Source organism: Cherax quadricarinatus, chromosome 6 (genome assembly GCF_038502225.1).
Source record: "Cherax quadricarinatus isolate ZL_2023a chromosome 6, ASM3850222v1, whole genome shotgun sequence".
Lineage (NCBI taxonomy): Eukaryota > Metazoa > Arthropoda > Malacostraca > Decapoda > Parastacidae > Cherax > Cherax quadricarinatus.
In genome coordinates, this window is record NC_091297.1 from 5,218,835 (window position 1) to 5,241,430 (window position 22,596).

Sequence of the window (22,596 nt, forward strand, 5' to 3'; positions counted from 1 at the left end):
AGGTGGGTGCAGCTGCTTCTAGTGTTGAAGTGGGTGCAGCTGTTTCTAGTGTTGAAGTTGGTGCAGCTGCTTCTGGTGTTGAGGTGGGTGCAGCTGCTTCTGGTGTTGAGGTGGTTGCAGCTGCTTCTGGTGTTGAGGTGGGTGCAGCTGCTTCTGGTGCTGAGGTTGGTGCAGCTGCTTCTGGTGTTGAGGTGGGTGCAGCTGCTTCTAGTGTTGAGGTGGGTGTAGCTGTTTCTAGTGTTGAGATGGGTGCAGCTGTTTCTAGTGTTGAGGTGGGTGCAGCTGTTTCTAGTGTTGAGGTGGGTGCAGCTGTTTCTAGTGCTGAGGTGGGTGCAGATGCTTCCAGTGTTGAGGTGGGTGCAGCTGTTTCTAGTGCTGAGGTTGGTGCAGCTGCTTCCAGTGTTGAGGTAGGTGCAGCTGTTTCAAGTGTTGAGGTGGGTGCAGCTGCTTCCAGCGTTGAGGTGGGTGCAGCTGTTTCTAGTGTTGAGGTGGATGCAGCTGTTTCTAGTGTTGAGGTGGGTATAGCTACTTCTAGTGTTGAAGTGGGTGCAGCTGTTTCTAGTGTTGAGGTGGGTGCAGCTGCTCCTAGTGTTGAAGTGGGTGCAGCTGTTTCTAGTGTTGAGGTGGGTGCAGCTGCTTCTAGTGTTGAGGTGGGTGCAGCTGTTTCTAGTGCTGAGGTGGGTGCAGCTGTTTCTTGTGTTGAGGTGGGTGCAGCTGTTTCTAGTGCTGAGGTGGGTGCAGCTGCTTCCAGTGTTGAGGTGGGTGCAGCTGTTTCTAGTGTTGAGGTGGGTGCAGATGCTTCCAGTGTTGAGGTGGGTGCAGCTGTTTCTAGTGTTGAGGTGGGTGGAGCTGCTTCTAGTGTTGAGGTGGGTGCAGCTGTTTCTAGTGTTGAGGTGGGTGCAGCTGTTTCTAGTGTTGAGGTGGGTATAGCTGCTTCTAGTGTTGAGGTGGGTGCAGCTGCTTCAAGTGTTGAGGTGGGTGCAGCTATTTCTAGTGTTGAGTTGGGTGCAGCTGTTTCTAGTGTTGAGGTGGGTGCAGCTGCTTCTAGTGTTGAAGTGGGTGCAGCTGTTTCTAGTGTTGAAGTGGGTGCAGCTGCTTCTGGTGTTGAGGTGGGTGCAGCTGCTTCTGGTGTTGAGGTGGGTGCAGCTGCTTCTGGTGTTGAGGTGGGTGCAGCTGCTTCTGGTGCTGAGGTTGGTGCAGCTGCTTCTGGTGTTGAGGTGGGTGCAGCTGCTTCTAGTGTTGAGGTGGGTGCAGCTGTTTCTAGTGTTGATATGGGTGCAGCTCTTTATAGTGGTGAGGTGGGTGCAGCTGTTTCTAGTGTTGAGGTGGGTGCAGCTGTTTCTAGTGCTGAGGTGGGTGCAGCTGCTTCCAGTGTTGAGGTGGGTGCAGCTGTTTCTAGTGCTGAGGTTGGTGCAGCTGCTTCCAGTGTTGAGGTGGGTGCAGCTGTTTCTAGTGTTGAGGTGGGTGCAGCTGCTTCTAGTGTTGAGGTGGGTGCAGCTGTTTCTAGTGTTGAGATGGGTGCAGCTGTTTCTAGTGTTGAGGTGGGTGCAGCTGTTTCTAGTGTTGAGGTGGGTGCAGCTGTTTCTAGTGCTGAGGTGGGTGCAGCTGCTTCCAGTGTTGAGGTGGGTGCAGCTGTTTCTAGTGCTGAGGTAGGTGCAGCTGCTTCCAGTGTTGAGGTGGGTGCAGCTGTTTCTAGTGTTGAGGTGGGTGCAGCTGCTTCCAGCGTTGAGGTGGGTGCAGCTGTTTCTAGTGTTGAGGTGGATGCAGCTGTTTCTAGTTTTGAGGTGGGTATAGCTACTTCTAGTGTTGAAGTGGGTGCAGCTGTTTCTAGTGTTGAGGTGGGTGCAGCTGCTCCTAGTGTTGAAGTGGGTGCAGCTGTTTCTAGTGTTGAGGTTGTGTGCAGCTGCTTCTAGTGTTGAGGTGGGTGCAGCTGTTTCTAGTGTTGAGGTGGGTGCAGCTGTTTCTAGTGTTGAGGTGGGTGCAGCTGTTTCTAGTGCTGAGGTGGGTGCAGCTGCTTCCAGTGTTGAGGTGGGTGCAGCTGTTTCTAGTGTTGAGGTGGGTGCAGATGTTTCCAGTGTTGAGGTGGGTGCAGCTGTTTCTAGTGTTGAGGTGGGTACAGCTGCTTCCAGTGTTGAGGTGGGTGCACCTGTTTCTAGTGTAGAGGTTGGTGCAGCTGCTTCTAGTGTTGAGGTGTGTATAGCTACTTCTAGTGTGGAGGTGGGTGCAACTGTTTCTAGTGTTAATATGGGTGAAGCTGCTTCTAGTGTTGAAGTGGGTGCAGCTATTTCTAGTGTTGAGGTGGGTGCAGCTGCTTCCAGTGTTGAGGTGGGTGCAGCTGTTTCTATTGTTGAGGTGGGTGCAGCTGTTTCTAGTGTTAAGGTGGGTATAGTTGCTTCTAGTGTTGAGGTGGGTGCAGCCGTTTCTAGTGTTGAGGTGGGTGCAGCTGCTTCTAGTGTTGAAGTGGGTGCAGCTGTTTCTAGTGTTGAGGTGGGTACAGCTGCTTCTAGTGTTGAGGTGGGTGCAGCTGCTTCTGGTGTTGAGGTGGGTGTAGCTGCTTCAAGTGTTGAGGTGGGTGCAGCTGTTTCTAGTGTTGAGGTGGGTGCAGCTGCTTCTAGTGTTGAGGTGGGTGCAGCTAATTCTAGTGTTGAGGTGGGTGCAGCTGCTTCTAGTGTTGAAGTGGGTGCAGCTGTTTCTAGTGTTGAAGTGGGTGCAGCTGCATCTGGTGTTGAGGTGGGAGCAGCTGCTTCTGGTGTTGAGGTGGGTGCAGCTGCTTATGGTGTTGATGTTGGTGCAGCTGCTTCTAGTGTTGAGGTGGGTGCAGCTGTTTCTAGTGTTGAGGTGGGTGCAGCTGTTTCTAGTGTTGAGGTGGGTGCAGCTGTTTCTAGTGCTGAGGTGGGTGCAGCTGCTTCCAGTGTTGAGGTGGGTGCAGCTGTTTCTAGTGTTGAGGTGGGTGCAGCTTCTTCCAGTGTTGAGGTGGGTGCAGCTGTTTCTAGTGTTGAGGTGGGTGCAGCTCTTTCTAGTGTTGAGGTGGGTGCAGCTGCTTCTAGTGTTAAGGTGGGTGCAGCTGCTTCTAGTGTTGAGGTGGGTGCAGTTGTTTCTAGTGTTGAGATGGGGGCAGCTGTTTCTAGTGTTGAGGTCGGTGCAGCTGCTTCTGGTGTTGAGGTGGGTGCAGATGCTTCTAGTGTTGAGGTGGGTGCAGCTGTTTCTAGTGTTGAGGTGGGTGGAGCTGCTTCTAGTGTTGAGGTGGGTGCAGCTGTTTCTAGTGTTGAGGTGGGTGGAGCTGCTTCTGGTGTTGAGGTGGGTGCAGCTGCTTCTAGTGTTGAGGTGGGTGCAGCTGCTTCCAGTGTTGAGGTGGGTGCAGCTGTTTCTAGTGTTGAGGTGGGTGCAGATGCTTCCAGTGTTGAGGTGGGTGCAGCTGTTTCTAGTGTTGAGGTGGGTGGAGCTGCTTCTAGTGTTGAGGTGGGTGCAGCTGTTTCTAGTCTTGAGGTGGGTGCAGCTGTTTCTAGTGTTGAGGTGGGTATAGCTGCTTCTAGTGTTGAGGTGGGTGCAGCTGCTTCAAGTGTTGAGGTGGGTGCAGCTATTTCTAGTGTTGAGTTGGGTGCAGCTGTTTCTAGTGTTGAGGTGGGTGCAGCTGCTTCAAGTGTTGAAGTGGGTGCAGCTGTTTCTAGTGTTGAAGTGGGTGCAGCTGCTTCTGGTGTTGAGGTGGGTGCAGCTGCTTCTGGTGTTGAGGTGGGTGCAGCTGCTTCTGGTGTTGAGGTGGGTGCAGCTGCTTCTGGTGCTGAAGTTGGTGCAGCTGCTTCTGGTGTTGAGGTGGGTGCAGCTGCTTCTAGTGTTGAGGTGGGTGCAGCTGTTTCTAGTGTTGAGATGGGTGCAGCTGTTTCTAGTGTTGAGGTGGGTGCAGCTGTTTCTAGTGTTGAGGTGGGTGCAGCTGTTTCTAGTGCTGAGGTGGGTGCAGCTGCTTCCAGTGTTGAGGTGGGTGCAGCTGTTTCTAGTGCTGAGGTTGGTGCAGCTGCTTCTAGTGTTGAGGTGGGTGCAGCTGTTTCTAGTGTTGAGAAGGGTGCAGCTGTTTCTAGTGTTGAGGTGGGTGCAGCTGTTTCTAGTGTTGAGGTGGGTGCAGCTGTTTCTAGTGCTGAGGTGGGTGCAGCTGCTTCCAGTGTTGAGGTGGGTGCAGCTGTTTCTAGTGTTGAGGTGGGTGCAGCTGCTTCCAGCGTTGAGGTGGGTGCAGCTGTTTCTAGTGTTGAGGTGGATGCAGCTGTTTCTAGTGTTGAGGTGGGTATAGCTACTTCTAGTGTTGAAGTGGGTGCAGCTGTTTCTAGTGTTGAGGTGGGTGCAGCTGCTCCTAGTGTTGAAGTGGGTGCAGCTGTTTCTAGTGTTGAGGTGGGTGCAGTTGCTTCTAGTGTTGAGGTGGGTGCAGCTGTTTCTAGTGTTGAGGTGGGTGCAGCTGTTTCTAGTGTTGAGGTGGGTGCAGCTGTTTCTAGTGCTGAGGTGGGTGCAGCTGCTTCCAGTGTTGAGGTGGGTGCAGCTGTTTCTAGTGTTGAGGTGGGTGCAGATGTTCCCAGTGTTGAGGTGGGTGCAGCTGTTTCTTGTGTTGAGGTGGGTACAGCTGCTTCCAGTGTTGAAGTGGGTGCACCTGTTTCTAGTGTTGAGGTTGGTGCAGCTGCTTCTAGTGTTGAGGTGTGTATAGCTACTTCTAGTGTGGAGGTGGGTGCAACTGTTTCTAGTGTTAATATGGGTGCAGCTACTTCTAGTGTTGAAGTGGGTGCAGCTATTTCTAGTGTTGAGGTGGGTGCAGCTGCTTCCAGTGTTGAGGTGGGTGCAGCTGTTTCTATTGTTGAGGTGGGTGCAGCTGTTTCTAGTGTTAAGGTGGGTATAGTTGCTTCTAGTGTTGAAGTCTGTGCAGCCGTTTCTAGTGTTGAGGTGGGTGCAGCTGCTTCTAGAGTTGAAGTGGGTGCAGCTGTTTCTAGTGTTGAGGTGGGTGCAGCTGCTTCTAGTGTTGAGGTGGGTGCAGCTGCTTCTGGTGTTGAGGTGGGTGTAGCTGCTACAAGTGTTGAGGTGGGTGCAGCTGTTTCTAGTGTTGAGGTGGTGCAGCTGCTTCTAGTGTTGAGGTGGGTGCAGCTAATTATAGTGTTGAGGTGGGTGCAGCTGCTTCTAGTGTTGAAGTGGGTGCAGCTGTTTCTAGTGTTGAAGTGGGTGCAGCTGCTTCTGGTATTGAGGTGGGAGCAGCTGCTTCTCGTGTTGAGGTGGGTGCAGCTGCTTATGGTGTTGATGTGGGTGCAGCTGCTTCTAGTGTTGAGGTGGGTGCAGCTGTTTCTAGTGTTGAGGTGGGTGCAGCTGTTTCTAGTGTTGAGGTGGGTGCAGCTGTTTCTAGTGCTGAGGTGGGTGCAGCTGCTTCCAGTGTTGAGGTGGGTGCAGCTGTTTCTAGTGTTGAGGTGGGTGCAGCTTCTTCCAGTGTTGAGGTGGGTGCAGCTGTTTCTAGTGTTGAGGTGGGTGCAGCTGTTTCTAGTGTTGAGGTGGGTGCAGCTGCTTCTAGTGTTAAGGTGGGTGCAGCTGCTTCTAGTGTTGAGGTGGGTGCAGTTGTTTCTAGTGTTGAGATGGGCGCAGCTGTTTCTAGTGTTGAGGTCGGTGCAGCTGCTTCTGGTGTTGAGGTGGGTGCAGATGCTTCTAGTGTTGAGGTGGGTGCAGCTGTTTCTAGTGTTGAGGTGGGTGGAGCTGCTTCTAGTGTTGAGGTGGGTGCAGCTGTTTCTAGTGTTGAGGTGGGTGCAGCTGTTTCTAGTGTTGAAGTGGGCATAGCTGCTTCTAGTGTTGAGGTGGGTGCAGCTGCTTCTAGTGTTGAGGTGGGTGCAGCTGTTTCTAGTGTTGAAGTGGGTGCAGCTGCTTCTGGTGTTGAGATTGGTGCAGCTGCTTCTGGTGTTGAGGTTGGTGCAGCTGCTTCTAGTGTTGAGGTGGGTGCAGCTGTTTCTAGTGCTGTGGTGGGTGCAGCTGTTTCTAGTGTTGAGGTGGATGCAGCTGTTTCTAGTGTTGAGGTGGGTATAGCTACTTCTAGTGTTGAAGTGGGTGCAGCTGTTTCTAGTGTTGAGGTGGGTGCAGCTGCTTCTAGTGTTGAAGTGGGTGCAGCTGTTTCTAGTGTTGAGGTGGGTGCAGCTGCTTCTAGTGTTCAGGTGGGTGCAGCTGTTTCTGGTGTTGAGGTGGGTGCAGCTGTTTCTAGTGTTGAGGTGGGAGGAGCTGCTTCTAGTGTTCAGGTGGGTGCAGCTGTTTCTAGTGTTGAGGTGGGTGCAGCTGCTTCTAGTGTTGAGGTGGGTATAGCTGCTTCTAGTGTTGAGGTGGGTGCAGCTGCTTCTAGTGTTGAGGTGGGTGCAGCTGTTTCTAGTGTTGAGGTGGGTGCAGCTGCTTCTGGTGTTGAGGTTGGTGCAGCTGCTTCTGGTGTTGAGGTGGGTGCAGCTGCTTCTAGTGTTGAGATGGGTGCAGCTGTTTCTAGTGTTGAGGTGGGTACAGCTGTTTCTAGTGTTGAGGTGGGTGCAGCTGTTTCTAGTGCTGAGGTGGGTGCAGCTGCTTCCAGTGTTGAGGTGGGTGCAGCTGTTTCTAGTGTTGAGGTGGATGCAGCTGTTTCTAGTGTTGAGGTGGGTATAGCTACTTCTAGTGTTGAAGTGGGTGCAGCTGCTCCTAGTGTTGAAGTGGGTGCAGCTGTTTCTAGTGTTGAGGTGGGTGCAGCTGCTTCTAGTGTTAAGGTGGATGCAGCTGTTTCTAGTGTTGAGGTGGGAGCAGCTGTTTCTAGTGCTGAGGTGGGTGCAGCTGCTTCCAGTTTTGTGGTGGGTGCAGCTGTTTCTAGTGTTGAGGTGGGTGCAGCTGCTTCCAGTGTTGAGGTGGGTGCAGCTGTTTCTAGTGTTAAGGTGGGTACAGCTGCTTCCAGTGTTGAGGTGGGTGCACCTGTTTCTAGTGTTGAGGTTGGTGCAGCTGCTTCTAGTGTTGAGGTGGGTATAGCTACTTCTAGTGTTGAGGTGGGTGCAGCTGTTTCTAGTGTTGATATGGGTGCAGCTGCTTCTAGTGTTGAAGTGGGTGCAGCTGTTTCTAGTGTTGAGGTGGGTGCAGCTGCTTCCAGTGTTGAGGTGGGTGCAGCTGTTTCTAGTGTTGAGGTGGGTGCAGCTGTTTCTGGTGTTAAGGTGGGTATAGTTGCTTCTAGTGTTGAGGTGGGTGCAGGTGTTTCTAGTGTTGAGGTGGGTGCAGCTGCTTCTAGTGTTGAAGTGGGTGCAGCTATTTCTAGTGTTGAGGTGGGTGCAGCTGCTTCTAGTGTTGAGGTGGGTGCAGCTGTTTCTAGTGTTGAGGTGGGTGCAGCTGTTTCTAGTGTTAAGGTGGGTATAGTTGCTTCTAGTGTTGAGGTGGGTGCAGCTGTTTCTAGTGTTGAGGTGGGTGCAGCTGCTTCTAGTGTTGAAGTGGGTGCAGCTGTTTCTATTGTTGAGGTGGGTGCAGCTGTTTCTAGTGTTGAGGTGGGTGCAGCTGCTTCTGGTGTTGAGGTGCGTGTAGCTGCTTCTAGTGTTGAGGTGGGTGCAGCTGTTTCTAGTGTTGAGGTGGGTGCAGCTGCTTCTAGTGTTGAGGTGGGTGCAGCTATTTCTAGTGTTGAGTTGGGTGCAGCTGTTTCTAGTGTTGAGGTGGGTGCAAGCTGCTTCTAGTGTTGAAGTGGGTGCAGCTGTTTCTAGTGTTGAAGTGGGTGCAGCTGCTTCTGGTGTTGAGGTGGGTGCAGCTGCTTCTGGTGTTGAGGTGGGTGCAGCTGCTTCTGGTGTTGATGTGGGTGCAGCTGCTTCTGGTGCTGAGGTTGGTGCAGCTGCTTCTGGTGTTGAAGTGGGTGCAGCTGCTTCTGGTGTTGAGGTGGGTGCAGCTGCTTCTGGTGTTGAGGTGGGTGCAGCTGCTTCTGGTGTTGAGGTGGGTGCAGCTGCTTCTGGTGTTGAGGTTGGTGCAGCTGCTTCTGGTGTTGAGGTGGGTGCAGCTGCTTCTAGTGTTGAGGTGGGTGCAGCTGTTTCTAGTGTTGAGCTGGGTGCAGCTGTTTCTAGTGCTGAGGTGGGTGCAGCTGTTTCTAGTGCTGAGGTGGGTGCAGCTGCTTCCAGTGCTGAGGTGGGTGCAGCTGTTTCTAGTGTTGAGGTGGGAGCAGCTTCTTCCAGTGTTGAGGTGGGTGCAGCTGTTTCTAGTGATGAGGTGGGGGCAGCTGTTTCTAGTGTTGAGGTGGGTATAGCTGCTTCTAGTGTTGAGGTGGGTGCAGCTGTTTCTAGTGTTGAGGTGGGTGCAGCTGCTTCTAGTGTTAAAGTAGGTGCAGCTGCTTCTAGTGTTGAGGTGGGTGCAGTTGTTTCTAATGTTGAAATGGGCGCAGCTGTTTCTAGTGTTGAGGTCGGTGCAGCTGCTTCTGGTGTTGAGGTGGGTGCAGATGCTTCTAGTGTTGAGGTGGGTGCAGCTGTTTCTAGTGGTGAGGTGGGTGCAGCTGCTTCCAGTGTTGAGGTGGGTGCAGCTGTTTCTAGTGTTGAGGTGGGTGCAGCTGTTTCTAGTGTTAAGGTGGGTATAGTTGCTTCTAGTGTTGAGGTGGGTGCAGCTGTTTCTAGTGTTGAGGTGGGTGCAGCTGTTTCTAGTGTTGAAGTGGGTGCAGCTGTTTCTAGTGTTGAGGTGGGTGCCGCTGCTTCTAGTGTTGAGGTGGGTGCAGCTGCTTCTGGTGTTGAGGTGGGTGTAGCTGCTTCTAGTGTTGAGGTGGGTGCAGCTGTTTCTAGTGTTGAGGTGGGTGCAGCTGCTTCTAGTGTTGAGGTGGGTGCAGCTATTTCTAGTGTTGAGTTGGGTGCAGCTGTTTCTAGTGTTGAGGTGGGTGCAGGCTGCTTCTAGTGTTGAAGTGGGTGCAGCTGTTTCTAGTGTTGAAGTGGGTGCAGCTGCTTCTGGTGTTGAGGTGGGTGCAGCTGCTTCTGGTGTTGAGGTGGGTGCAGCTGCTTCTGGTGCTGAGGTTGGTGCAGCTGCTTCTGGTGTTGAGGTGGGTGCAGCTGCTTCTAGTGTTGAGGTGGGTGCAGCTGTTTCTAGTGTTGAGGTTGGTGCAGCTGTTTCTAGTGTTGAGGTGGGTGCAGCTGTTTCTAGTGCTGAGGTGGGTGCAGCTTCTTCCAGTGTTGAGGTGGGTGCAGCTGTTTCTAGTGTTGAGGTGGGTGCAGCTTCTTCCAGTGTTGAGGTGGGTGCAGCTGTTTCTAGTGTTGAGGTGGGGGCAGCTGTTTCTAGTGTTGAGGTGGGTATAGCTGCTTCTAGTGTTGAGGTGGGTGCAGCTGTTTCTAGTGTTGGGGTGGTTGCAGCTGCTTCTAGTGTTAAGGTAGGTGCAGCTGCTTCTAGTGTTGAGGTGAGTGCAGTTGTTTCTAGTGTTGAGATGGGCGCAGCTGTTTCTAGTGTTGAGGTCGGTGCAGCTGCTTCTGGTGTTGAGGTGGGTACAGATGCTTCTAGTGTTGAGGTGGGTGCAGCTGTTTCTAGTGTTGAGGTGGGTGGAGCTGCTTTTAGTGTTGAAGTGGGTGCAGCTGTTTCAAGTGTTGAGGTGGGTGCAGCTGTTTCTAGTGTTGAGGTGGACATAGCTGCTTCTAGTGTTGAGGTGGGTGCAGCTGCTTCTAGTGTTGAGGTGGGGGCAGCTGTTTCTAGTGTTGAGGTGGGTGCAGCTGCTTCTGGTGTTGAGGTTCGTGCAGCTGCTTCTGGTGTTGAGGTGGGTGCAGCTGCTTATAGTGTTGAGGTGGGTGCAGCTGTTTCTAGTGTTGAGGTGGGTGCAGCTGTTTCTAGTGTTGAGGTTAGTGCAGCTGTTTCTAGTGTTGAGGTGGGTGCAGCTGCTTCCAGTGTTGAGGTGGGTGCAGCTGTTTCTAGTGCTGAGGTGGGTGCAGCTGCTTCCAGTGTTGAGGTGGGTGCACCTGTTTCTAGTGTTGAGGTGGGTGCAGCTGCTTCCAGCGTTAAGGTGGGTGCAGCTGTTTCTAGTGTTGAGGTGGATGCAGCTGTTTCTAGTGTTGAGGTGGGTATAGCTACTTCTAGTGTTGAAGTGGGTGCAGCTGTTTCTAGTGTTGAGGTGGGTGCAGCTGCTTCTAGTGTTGAAGTGGGTGCAGCTGTTTCTAGTGTTGAGGTGGGTGCAGCTGCTTCTAGTGTTGAGGTGGGTGCAGCTGTTTCTGGTGTTGAGGTGGGTGCAGCTGTTTCTAGTGTTGAGGTGGGTGGAGCTGCTTCTAGTGTTGAGTTGGGTGCAGCTGTTTCTAGTGTTGAGGTGGGTGCAGCTCTTTCTAGTGTTGAGGTGGGTATAGCTGCTTCTAGTGTTGAGTTGGGTGCAGCTGTTTCTAGTGTTGAGGTGGGTGCAGCTGCTTCTAGTGTTGAGGTGGGTGCAGCTGCTTCCAGTGTTGAGGTGGGTGCAGCTGTTTCTAGTGTTGAGGTGGGTACAGCTGCTTCCAGTGCTGAGGTGGGTTCACCTGTTTCTAGTGTTGAGGTTGGTGCAGCAGCTTCTAGTGTTGAGGTGGGTATAGCTACTTCTAGTGTTGAGGTGGGTGCAGCTGTTTCTAGTGTTGATATGGGTGCAGATGCTTCTAGTGTTGAGGTGGGTGCAGCTGTTTCTAGTGTTGAGGTGGGTGCAGCTGCTTCTAGTGTAGAGGTGGGTGCACCTGTTTCTAGTGTTGAGGTGGGTGCAGCTGCTTCTAGTGTTGAAGTGGGTGCAGCTGTTTCTAGTATTGAGGTGGGTGCAGATGTTTCTAGTGTTGAGGTGGGTGCAGCTGCTTCTGGTGTTGAGGTGGGTGTAGCTGCTTCTAGTGTTGAGGTGGGTGCAGCTGTTTCTAGTGTTGAAGTGGGTGCAGCTGCTTCTAGTGTTGAGGTGGGTGCAGCTATTTCTAGTGTTGAGTTGGGTGCAGCTGTTTCTAGTGTTGAAGTGGGTGCAGCTGCTTCTGGTGTTGAGGTGGGTGCAGCTGCTTCTGGTGATGAGGTGGGTGCAGCTGCTTCTGGTGTTGAGGTGGGTGCAGCTGTTTCTAGTGTTGAGGTGGGTGCAGCTGTTTCTAGTGCTGAGGTGGGTGCAGCTGCTTCCAGTGTTGAGGTGGGTGCAGCTGTTTCTAGTGTTGAGGTGGGTGCAGCTGTTTCTAGTGTTGAGGTGGGTATAGCTGCTTCTAGTGTTGAGGTGGGTGCAGCTGTTTCTAGTATTGAGGTGGGTGCAGCTGCTTCTAGTGTTAAGGTGGGTGCAGCTGCTTCTAGTGTTGAGGTGGGTGCAGTTGTTTCTAGTGTTGCGATGGGCACAGCTGTTTCTAGTGTTGAGGTCGGTGCAGCTGCTTCTGGTGTTGAGTTGGGTGCAGATGCTTCTAGTGTTGAGGTGGGTGCAGCTGTTTCTAGTGTTGAGGTGGGTGGAGCTGCTTCTAGTGTTGAGGTGGGTGCAGCTGATTCTAGTGTTGAGGTGGGTGCAGCTGTTTCTAGTGTTGAGGTGGGCATAGCTGCTTCTAGTGTTGAGGTGCGTGCAGCTGCTTCTAGTGTTGAGGTGGGTGCCGCTGTTTCTAGTGTTGAGGTTAGTGCAGCTGCTTCTAGTGTTGAGGTTGGTGCAGCTGCTTCTGGTGTTGAGGTGGGTGCAGCTGCTTCTAGTGTTGAGGTGGGTGCAGCTGTTTCTAGTATTGAGGTGGGTGCAGCTGCTTCTAGTGTTGAGGTGGGTGCCGCTGTTTCTAGTGTTGAGGTTAGTGCAGCTGCTTCTAGTGTTGAGGTTGGTGCAGCTGTTTCTAGTGTTGAGATGGGTGCAGCTGCTTCCAGTGTTGAGGTGGGTGCAGCTGTTTCTAGTGTTGAGGTGGGTGCAGCTGCTTCCAGCGTTGAGGTGGGTGCAGCTGTTTCTCGTGTTGAGGTGGATGCAGCTGTTTCTAGTGTTGAGGTGGGTATAGCTACTTCTAGTGTTGAAGTGGGTGCAGCTGTTTCTAGTGTTGAGGTGGGTGCAGCTGCTTCTAGTGTTGAAGTGGGTGCAGCTGTTTCTAGTGTTGAGGTGGGTGCAGCTGTTTCTAGTGTTGAAGTGGGTGCAGCTGTTTCTAGTGTTGAGGTGGGTGCAGGTGCTTCTAGTGTTGAGGTGGGTGCAGCTGTTTCTGGTGTTGAGGTGGGTGCAGCTGTTTCTAGTGTTGAGGTGGGTGGAGCTGCTTCTAGTGTTGAGGTGGGTGCAGCTGTTTCTAGTGTTGAGGTGGGTGCAGCTGTTTCTAGTATTGAGGTGGGTATAGCTACTTCTAGTGTTTAGGTGGGAGCAGCTGTTTCTAGTGTTGATATTGGTGCAGCTGCTTCTAGTGTTGAAGTGGGTGCAGCTGTTTCTAGTGTTGAGGTGGGTGCAGCTGCTTCCAGTGTTGAGGTGGGTGCTGCTGTTTCTAGTGTTGAGGTGGGTGCAGCTGTTTCTAGTGTTGAGGTGGGTATAGTTGCTTCTAGTGTTGAGGTGGGTGCAGCTGTTTCTAGTGTTGAGGTGGGTGCAGCTGCTTCTAGTGTTGAAGTGGGTGCAGCTGTTTCTAGTGTTGAGGTGGGTGCAGCTGCTTCTAGTGTTGAGGTGGGTCCAGCTGCTTCTGGTGTTGAGGTGGGTGCAGCTGCTTCTAGTGTTGAGGTGGGTGCAGCTGTTTCTAGTGTTGAGGTGGGTGCAGCTGTTTCTAGTGTTGAGGTGGGTGCAGCTGTTTCTAGTGTTGAGGTTGGTGCAGCTGTTTCTAGTGCTGAGGTGGGTGCAGCTGCTTCCAGTGTTGAGGTGGGTGCAGCTGTTTCTGTTGTTGAGGTGGGTGCAGCTTCTTCCAGTGTTGAGGTGGGTGCAGCTGTTTCTAGTGTTGAGGTGGGTGCAGCTGTTTCTAGTGTTGAGGTGGGTATAGCTACTTCTAGTGTTGAGGTGGGTGCAGCTGTTTCTAGTGTTGATATTGGTGGAGCTGCTTCTAGTGTTGAAGTGGGTGCAGCTGTTTCTAGTGTTGAGGTGGGTGCAGCTGCTTCCAGTGTTGAGGTGGGTGCAGCTGTTTCTAGTGTTGAAGTGGGTGCAGCTGTTTCTAGTGTTGAGGTGGGTATAGTTGCTTCTAGTGTTGAGGTGGGTGCAGCTGTTTCTAGTGTTGAGGTGGGTGGAGCTGCTTTTAGTGTTGAAGTGGGTGCAGCTGTTTCTAGTGTTTAGGTGGGTGCAGCTGCTTCTAGCGTTGAGGTGGGTGCATCTGCTTCTGGTGTTGAGGTGGGTGCAGCTGCTTCTAGTGTTGAGGTGGGTGCAGCTGTTTCTAGTGCTGAGGTGGTTGCAGCTGCTTCCAGTGTTGAGGTGGGTGCAGCTGTTTCTAGTGTTGAGATGGGTGCAGCTTCTTCTAGTGTTGAGGTGGGTGCAGCTGTTTCTAGTGTTGAGGTGGGTGCAGCTGTTTCTAGTGTTGAGGTGGGTATAGCTGCTTCTAGTGTTGAGGTGGGTGCAGCTGTTTCTAGTGTTGAGGTGGGTGCAGCTGCTTCTAGTGTTGAGGTGGGTGCAGCTGCTTCTAGTGTTGAGGTGGGTGCAGCTGCTTCTGGTGTTGAGGTGGGTGCAGCTGCTTCTGGTGTTGAGGTGGGTGCAGCTGCTTCTGGTGTTAAGGTGGGTGCAGCTGCTTCTGGTGTTGAGGTAGGTGCAGCTGCTTTTAGTCTTGTTCAAAATACTTCGAAAATTTTCAGCCAGAAGGTCGTGTTCAAAGCTTCTGATATCAGATACTGGAACTACCCTTTGCTGGTGTTGCTACTTATATCAACGACCCTTATTGGTGTTGCTACTTATATCAACCACCCTTATTGGTGTTGCTACTTATATCAACCACCCTTATTGGTGTTGGTACTAATATCAACGACCCTTATTGGTGCTGCTACTTATATCAACGACCCTTATTGGTGTTGCCACTTATATGAACGACCCTTATTGGTGTTGCCACTTATATCAACGACCCTTATTGGTTAGTAGATGAATGGTTCAGAGAACCGACATGTTGATAAATTAGACACATGTGCAACTCTTGGGTATCTTTATTGAGGAAACGTTTCCTCAATAAAGATACCCAAGAGTTGCACATATGTCTAATTTATCAACATGTCGGTTCTCTGAACCATTCATCTACAAACCTGTCAGACACTGCAACTTCTTGGGATCTTAATACTTGGGAATTCTTCGCTTGCCTAATTCTTGGGCACGACCTACTTCCACATTGAACAAATGTGACACCACCTATGACTGCTGCACCTCTCCTACCACCCATTTATAAGCTGCTTCTCCGCACGTATGCCGTATTCTATTCAAGATTGATGGACTGACCACATCGACTCAAGGTTGAGGGACTGATTACCTCATTCTCCTCCTGTTCTTCACGATTCTCCTTTGTATGGACTGATGAAGCCACTGTGTGGCGAAACGTTTCCTCAATAAAGATACCCAAGAGTTGCACATATGTCTAATTTATCGACCCTTATTGGTGTTCCTACTTATATCAACGACCCTTATTGGTGTTGGTACTTATATCAACGACCCTTATTGGTGTTGGTACTTATATCAACGACCCTTATTGGTGTTGCTACTTATATCAACGACCCTTATTGGTCTTGCTACTTATATCAACGATCCTTATTGGCGTTGCTACTTATATCAACGACCCTTATTGGCGTTGCTACTTATATCAACGACCCTTATTGGTGTTGCTACTTATATCAACGACCCTTATTGGTGTTGCTACTTATATCAACGACCCTTATTGGTGTTGCTACTTATATCAACGACCCTTATTGGTGTTGGTACTTATATCAACGACCCTTATTGGTGTTGCTACTTATATCAACGACCCTTATTGGTGTTGCTACTTATATCAACGACCCTTATTGGCGTTGCTACTTATATCAACGACCCTTATTGGTGTTGCTACTTATATCAACGACCCTTATTGGTGTTGCTACTTATATCAACGACCCTTATTGGTGTTGCTACTTATATCAACGACCCTTATTGGTGTTGCTACTTATATCAACGACCCTTATTGGCGTTGCTACTTATAACAGCCGTGGAATTAGGGGGGATATGATTGAGGTGTATGAAAGTAAAAAAGGAATATATAAACTGGACGTAAATAATGTGCTGAAAGTATCTAGGACAGGACTCCCAGCAATGGTTTGAAGCTGGAAAAATTTAAGTATAGAAAGGATATAGTGACTGGTTTGGTAACAGGTTGTGGATGAGTGGAGGAAGAAAAAAAACTGCTGAGTAGCGTTAATGATGCTAAAACGTTATGTATTTTTAAAAATAGGTTAGACAAATACATGAGTGGGTGTGGGTGGGTGCGAGTTTGACCTGACTAGCTTAGGCCAGTAGGTGACTTGGACCTGCGTAGTATGGGCCAGTAGATCTGCTGCAGTGCTCTTTCTTTCGTATGTTCTAATGTTCTTATTTATGTGTACTGTACCTAAATAAACTTATTTACTTATTTAACAAATGTTGAACGAACACCACTGACGGTGGAAAGCAATACAACTCATACTGAGGTCCGGGGATCGATCCCCCGGTATGGCTGGAAAACCTTGGGACGGATTTCCATAAGACAACTGCTGTTCTTGTTCTCCCATCAGAAAAATGGATACTTGGGTGTTAGTCGACTGGTGTGGGTCGCATCCTGGGACAAAATTTACCTAATTTGCCCGATATGCTCAGCATAACAAGTGGTTTTCTATATAGTAGTATGTCACTGATGTCAGCTATGGTCTGTGTACCTTGTACATGTACATGTAGAAATATATTATTATTATTATTATTATTATTATTATTATTATTATTATTATTATTATTATTATTATTATTATTATTATTATTTGTAGATGAATGGTTCAGAGAACCGACATGTTGATAAATTAGACACATGTGCAACTCTTGGGTATCTTTATTGAGGAAACGTTTCGCCACACAGTGGCTTCATCAGTCCATACGTAGGAGAAACTTGAAGAACAGGAGGAGAATGAGGTAATCAGTCCCTCAACCTTGAGTAGATGTGTTCAGTCCATCAATCTTGAATAGAATACCTGTTAGACACTGCAACTTCTTGGGATCTTAATACTTAGGAATTCTTCGCTTGCCTAATTCTTGGGCACGACCTACTTCCACATTGAACAAATGTGACACCACCTATGACTGCTGCACCTCTCCTGCCATACGGTTTATAAGCTGCTTCTCTGTTCATATGCCGTATTCTATTCAAGATTGATGGACTGAACACATCTACTCAAGGTTGAGGGACTGATTACCTCATTCTCCTCCTGTTCTTCAAGTTTCTCCTACGTATGGACTGATGAAGCCACTGTGTGGCGAAACGTTTCCTCAATAAAGATACCCAAGAGTTGCACATGTGTCTAATTTATCATTATTATTATTATTATTATTATTATTATTATTATTATTATTATTATTATTATTATTATTATTATTATTAAGTTGCAGGTGTTCCACAGGTGTCTTATTCAGCGAAGCTTTAAGAAAGATAATGCCATAGGAATGACATAAAAGAATTCAGAACGTTACTTATGTCATAGGTAACTTAGAAGTGATAAGTCTGCCACACTTGATCTCTGGACGAGGTGAACTCACCTAATTCACGTAATTGTGGTTGCAGGGGTCGATTCATAGCTCCTTGCCCCGCCTCTTCACTGGTAGCTACTGGGTCACTCACTCCCTGCTCTGTGAGCTTTATCACCTTGTCGATTCTTCTCTGTATTTTACATGTTGTTATCATGTCCTCCCTGTCCTTCCTGTCGGTATTATACTCACCCAAAGATCATTTTCCTTGAGTGAGGTTTGCAGTCTTTGGCCCCCTTGACTATACTCTATTTGCGGTCTTCTTTGCCCTTCCCCGATCTACATGACTTTGCACTTGGTGGGGTTAAACTCTAGGAGCCAGTTGTTGGACTAGGCTTGCGGCCTGTCCAGGTCCCTTTGTAGTCCTGCCTGGTTTTCCTCCAGTTGAATTAGCTTCACATCGTCTGCATACAGGGACATTTCTGAGTCTATTCCTTCCGTCATGTCATTCACATACACCAGAAAGAGCATCGGTCCTACAAGTGAGCTCTGTGGAACCCCGCTCGTCACAGGCGGCCAGTCGGACACCTCGTCTTTGCGTGTGTTTGTACTCACCTAATTGTGGTTGCAGTGTGTATGTGTTTGTGCGTGTGTGTGTTAGTTACCATTTTGTCCTAGGCACATATCGATTAGACACTAGGCCTGTTGTATACGCATGGTGTATGTATGTATGTATGTATGTATGTATGTATGTATGTATGTATGTATGTATGTATGTATGTATGTATGAATGAATGTATATATGTATGTATGAATGTATGTGTGTATGTATGTATGTATGTATTTATGTATGTATGTATGTATGTATGTATGTATGTATGTATGTATGTATGTATGTATGTATGTATGTATGTATTTCTGTGTGTTTCTGTGTAGTTGTCTGTGTGTGTCATTTAAAGAAAGAAATAATGATCATAATTAATTTCTCTTGACTTTTGACCTCGGAGAGCCAAAGGTGAAACAGGTGACACACAGGAAGTGGGCAGGTCCTCCAAGAGTCCCAGGTCAGACTAGGTCACGGGGGTTCTATCAGATCATTAAGAGGTCAGCAGAGTCATGTCACGTCAGCAGAAGATTCAGCCGTTCCTGACTGCCCTGTTCCTTACTGAGAACTGAGAGTGACATGTCATACATCTTACATGGGTACCGAGAGTGACATGTCATACATCTTACATAGGTACTGAGAGTGACATGTCATACATCTTACATGGGTACTGAGAGTGACATGTCATACATCTTACATGGGTACTGAGAGTGACATATCATACATCTTACTTGGGTACTGAGAGTGACATGTCATACATCTTACATAGGTACTGAGAGTGACATGTCATACATCTTACATAGGTACTGAGAGTGACATGTCATACATCTTACATAGGTACTGAGAGTGACATGTCATACATCTTACATGGGTACTGAGAGTGACATGTCATACATCTTACATAGGTACTGAGAGTGACATGTCATACATCTTACATAGGTACTGAGAGTGACATGTCATACATCTTACATAGGTACTGAGAGTGACATGTCATACATCTTACATAGGTACTGAGAGTGACATGTCATACATCTTACATGGGTACTGAGAGTGACATATCATACATCTTACTTGGGTACTGAGAGTGACATGTCATACATCTTACATAGGTACTGAGAGTGACATGTCATACATCTTACATAGGTACTGAGAGTGACATGTCATACATCTTACATAGGTACTGAGAGTGACATGTCATACATCTTACATAGGTACTGAGAGTGACATGTCATACATCTTACATGGGTACTGAGAGTGACATGTCATACATCTTACATAGGTACTGAGAGTGACATGTCATACATCTTACATAGGTACTGAGAGTGACATGTCATACATCTTACATAGGTACTGAGAGTGACATGTCATACATCTTACATGGGTACTGAGAGTGACATGTCATACATCTTACATAGGTACTGAGAGTGACATGTCATACATCTTACATAGGTACTGAGAGTGACATGTCATACATCTTACATGGGTACTGAGAGTGACATGTCATACATCTTACATAGGTACTGAGAGTGACATGTCATACATCTTACATGGGTACTGAGAGTGACATGTCATACATCTTACATAGGTACTGAGAATGACATGTCATACATCTTACATAGGTACTGAGAGTGACATGTCATACATCTTACATAGGTACTGAGAGTGATATGTCATACATCTTACATAGGTACTGAGAGTGACATGTCATACATCTTACATAGGTACTGAGAGTGACATGTCATACATCTTACATAGGTACTGAGAGTGACATATCAAACATCTTACATAGGTACTGAGAGTGACATGTCATACATCTTACATAGGTACTGAGAGTGACATGTCATACATCTTACATAGGTACTGAGAGTGACATGTCATACATCTTACATGGGTACTGAGAGTGACATGTCATACATCTTACATGGGTACTGAGAGTGACATATCATACATCTTACATGGGTACTGAGAGTGACATGTCATGCATATACAATGATACAATAGATATGACTGTAGACTGACATGAACCAAATGACTGAATCTTTTTATCAGAGTTTCACCCATCCTCACCTCCGTTCCTCTCTTCCTCCCTCCCCAACCCCATTAATCCTTTCACATCCCTTTCTCATCCCCTCCACATCCCTACCCATTCCCCATCCATCCCCACAACACACCCATCCCCCTCCCCACCTCTTATCATTAACCTGAAATGCTATACATAACCAGAAGCGTATTTTGTGTACTGTAAAATGTAAAAGTTATCTCGAAATTACTACTACTACTACTACTACTACTACTACTACTAATAGTAATAATAATAATAATAATAATAATAATAATAATAATAATATAAGGATTGCTCCCAAACCTGTACACTGAAATTACTACATATAAAGACAGGCTTGGCAGACGCTGCAACATTGCTCCGGTGACAAGCAGAGACACGAACACACTGAGAGAGCTCAGTAAGTGTTAAAGGGAGAGAGCTCAGTAAGTGTTAAAGGGAGAGAGCTCAGTAAGTGTTAAAGGGAGAGAGCTCAGTAAGTTTTAAAGGGAGAGAGCTCATTAAGTGTTAAAGGGAGAGAGCTCAGTAAGTGTTAAAGGGAGAGAGCTCAGTAAGTGTTAAAGGGAGAGAGCTCAGTAAGTTTTAAAGGGAGAGAGCTCATTAAGTGTTAAAGGGAGAGAGCTCAGTAAGTGTTAAAGGGAGAAAACTCATTAAGTGTTAAAGGGAGAGAGCTCAGTAAGTGTTAAAGGGAGAGAGCTCAGTAAGTGTTAAAGGGAGAGAGCTCAGTAAGTGTTAAAGGGAGAGAGCTCAGTAAGTGTTAAAGGGAGAGAGCTCAGTAAGTGTCAAAGGGAGAGAGCTCAGTAAGTATTAAAGGGAGAGAGCTCAGTAAGTGTTAAAGGGAGAGAGCTCAGTAAGTGTTAAAGGGAGAGAGCTCAGTAAGTGTCAAAGGGAGAGAGCTCAGTAAGTATTAAAGGGAGAGAGCTCAGTAAGTGTTAAAGGGAGTGAGTTCAGTAAGTGTTAAAGGGAGAGTGCTCAGTAAGTGTTAAAGGGAGAGAGCTCAGTAAGTGTGAAAGGGAGAGAGCTCAGTAAGTGTTAAAGGGAGAGAGCTCAGTAAGTGTTAAAGGGAGAGAGCTCAGTAAGTGTTAAATGGAGAGATCTCAGTAAATATTAAAGGGAGAGAGCTCAGTAAGTGTTAAAGGGAGAGAGCTCAGTAAGTGTTAAAGGGAGAGAGCTCAGTAAGTATTAAAGGGAGAGAGCTCAGTAAGTGTTAAAGGGAGAGAGCTCAGTAAGTATTAAAGGGAGAGAGCTCAGTAAGTGTTAAAGGGAGAGAGCTCAGTAAGTGTTAAAGGGAGAGAGCTCAGTAAGTATTAAAGGGAGAGAGCTCAGTAAGTGTTAAAGGGAGAGAGCTCAGTAAGTCTTAAAGGGAGAGAGCTCAGTAAGTGTTAAAGGGAGAGAGCTCGGTAAGTGTTAAAGGGAGAGAGTTCAATAAGTATTAAAGGAAGAGAGCTCAGTAAGTGTTAAAGGGAGAGAGCTCAGTAAGTGTTAAAGGGAGAGAGCTCAGTAAGTGTTAAAGGGAGAGAGCTCAGTAAGTGTTAAAGGGAGAGAGCTCAGTAAGTGTTAAAGGGAGAGAGTTCAGTAAGCGTTAAAGGGAGAAAGCTCAGTAAGTGTTAAAGGGAGAGAGCTCAGTAAGTGTTAAGGGGAAAGAGCTCAGTAAGTGTTAAAGGGGGATTACCAACCAACACCTGGCTGTTTTCAAGAGCGAACTCGACAGACTCCTAAAAACAGTTTCTGATCAGCTGGACTGTGGTGTATTTGGTGAATTGCGGGCGGCGGTCACCGACAGCTTGCTGGATCAGGCCAGCAACCATGAGGCCTGGTCAGGGACCGGGCCCCGGGAGCGGTGACCTCCGGAAGCGACTACAGGTAACCCACAAGCAACCCACGAATCGTGAAATTTGTGGAATATGTAAGTGGCTGTGAAGCGTGATTAGAGTTGTGATTAGACTCTCCATAACCACAAGTATGTGACTACACAGGCGCTCACACACACACACACACACAAACACACACACACACACACACACACACACACACACACACACACACACACACACACACACACACACACACACACACACACACACACACGCGCGCGCGCGCGCGCACTCACTCACTCTCAAGGAAAAGGGTCTTGGGGTAGTGGTCAACAGAGTTATATCGGAGGCTGCCATAGTGAAGAGCTCTGTTCCACAAGGCATAGTACTCGCCCCCATCTTATTCCTTATCCTCATATCAGACATAAACAGAGATATACACCACAGCACCGTATCATCCTTTGCGGATGATACTAGGATCTGCATGAGGCTGTCATCTGCTGAGGACGCGGTTAACCTCCAAGAAGATATAAACAAAGTTTTCCAGTGGGCAACGGTAAACAATATGATGTTCAATGAGGACAAATTCCAACTACTCCGTTATGGAAAACTGGAGGAGATAATAACTAGAACAGAGTATACTACTGACTCCGGCCATACAATAGAGCGGAAAAATAATGTAAGGGACCTGGGAGTAGTAATGTCTGAGGATCTCACTTTCAAGGATCACAACAGTGCCACGATCGCACGTGCAAAGAAAATGATAGGATGGATAATGAGAACTTTCAAAACGAGAGATGCCAAGCCCATGATGATCCTTTTCAAATCACTTGTTCTCTCTAGGCTGGAATACTGCTGTACATTAACATCTCCATACAAAGCAGGTGAAATCGCAGATCTAGAGAGTGTACAGAGATCCTTTACTGCACGTATAAGTTCTGTCAAGCACCTTAACTACTGGGAACGCTTGGAAGCACTTGACTTGTACTCGTTGGAACGCAGGAGGGAGAGATATATCATAATCTACACTTGGAAAATCTTGGAAGGAATGGTCCCAAATCTGCACACAGAAATCACTCCCTACGAAAGTAAAAGACTGGGCAGGCGATGCAAAATGCCGCCAATAAAAAGTAGGGGCGCCATTGGTACACTAAGAGAAAACACCATAAGTGTCCGGGGCCCAAAACTGTTCAACAGCCTCCCATCAAGCATTAGGGGAATTGCCAATAAACCCCTGGCTGCCTTCAAGAGAGAGCTGGACAGATACCTAAAGTTGGTGCCGGATCAGCCGGGCTGTGGCTCGTACGTCGGACTGCGTGCGGCCAGCAGTAACAGCCTAGTTGATCAGGCCCTGATCCATCGGGAGGCCTGGACGTGGACCGGGCCGCGGGGGCGTTGATCCCCGGAATAACCTCCAGGTAACCTCCAGGTGACTATAATACCGAGCACATCTGGGGCGCACGTCAACCAAATAACTGCTGCAGTATATGGGCGCCTAGCAACCTAAAAATAGCATTCCGACATCTCGGTAAAAAATCGTTCAGAACCCTGTACACCGGATACGTCAGGCCCATATTGGAGTATGCAGAACTTTGGAACCCACACCTAGCGAAGCACGTAAGGAAATTAGATAAAGTGCAAAGGT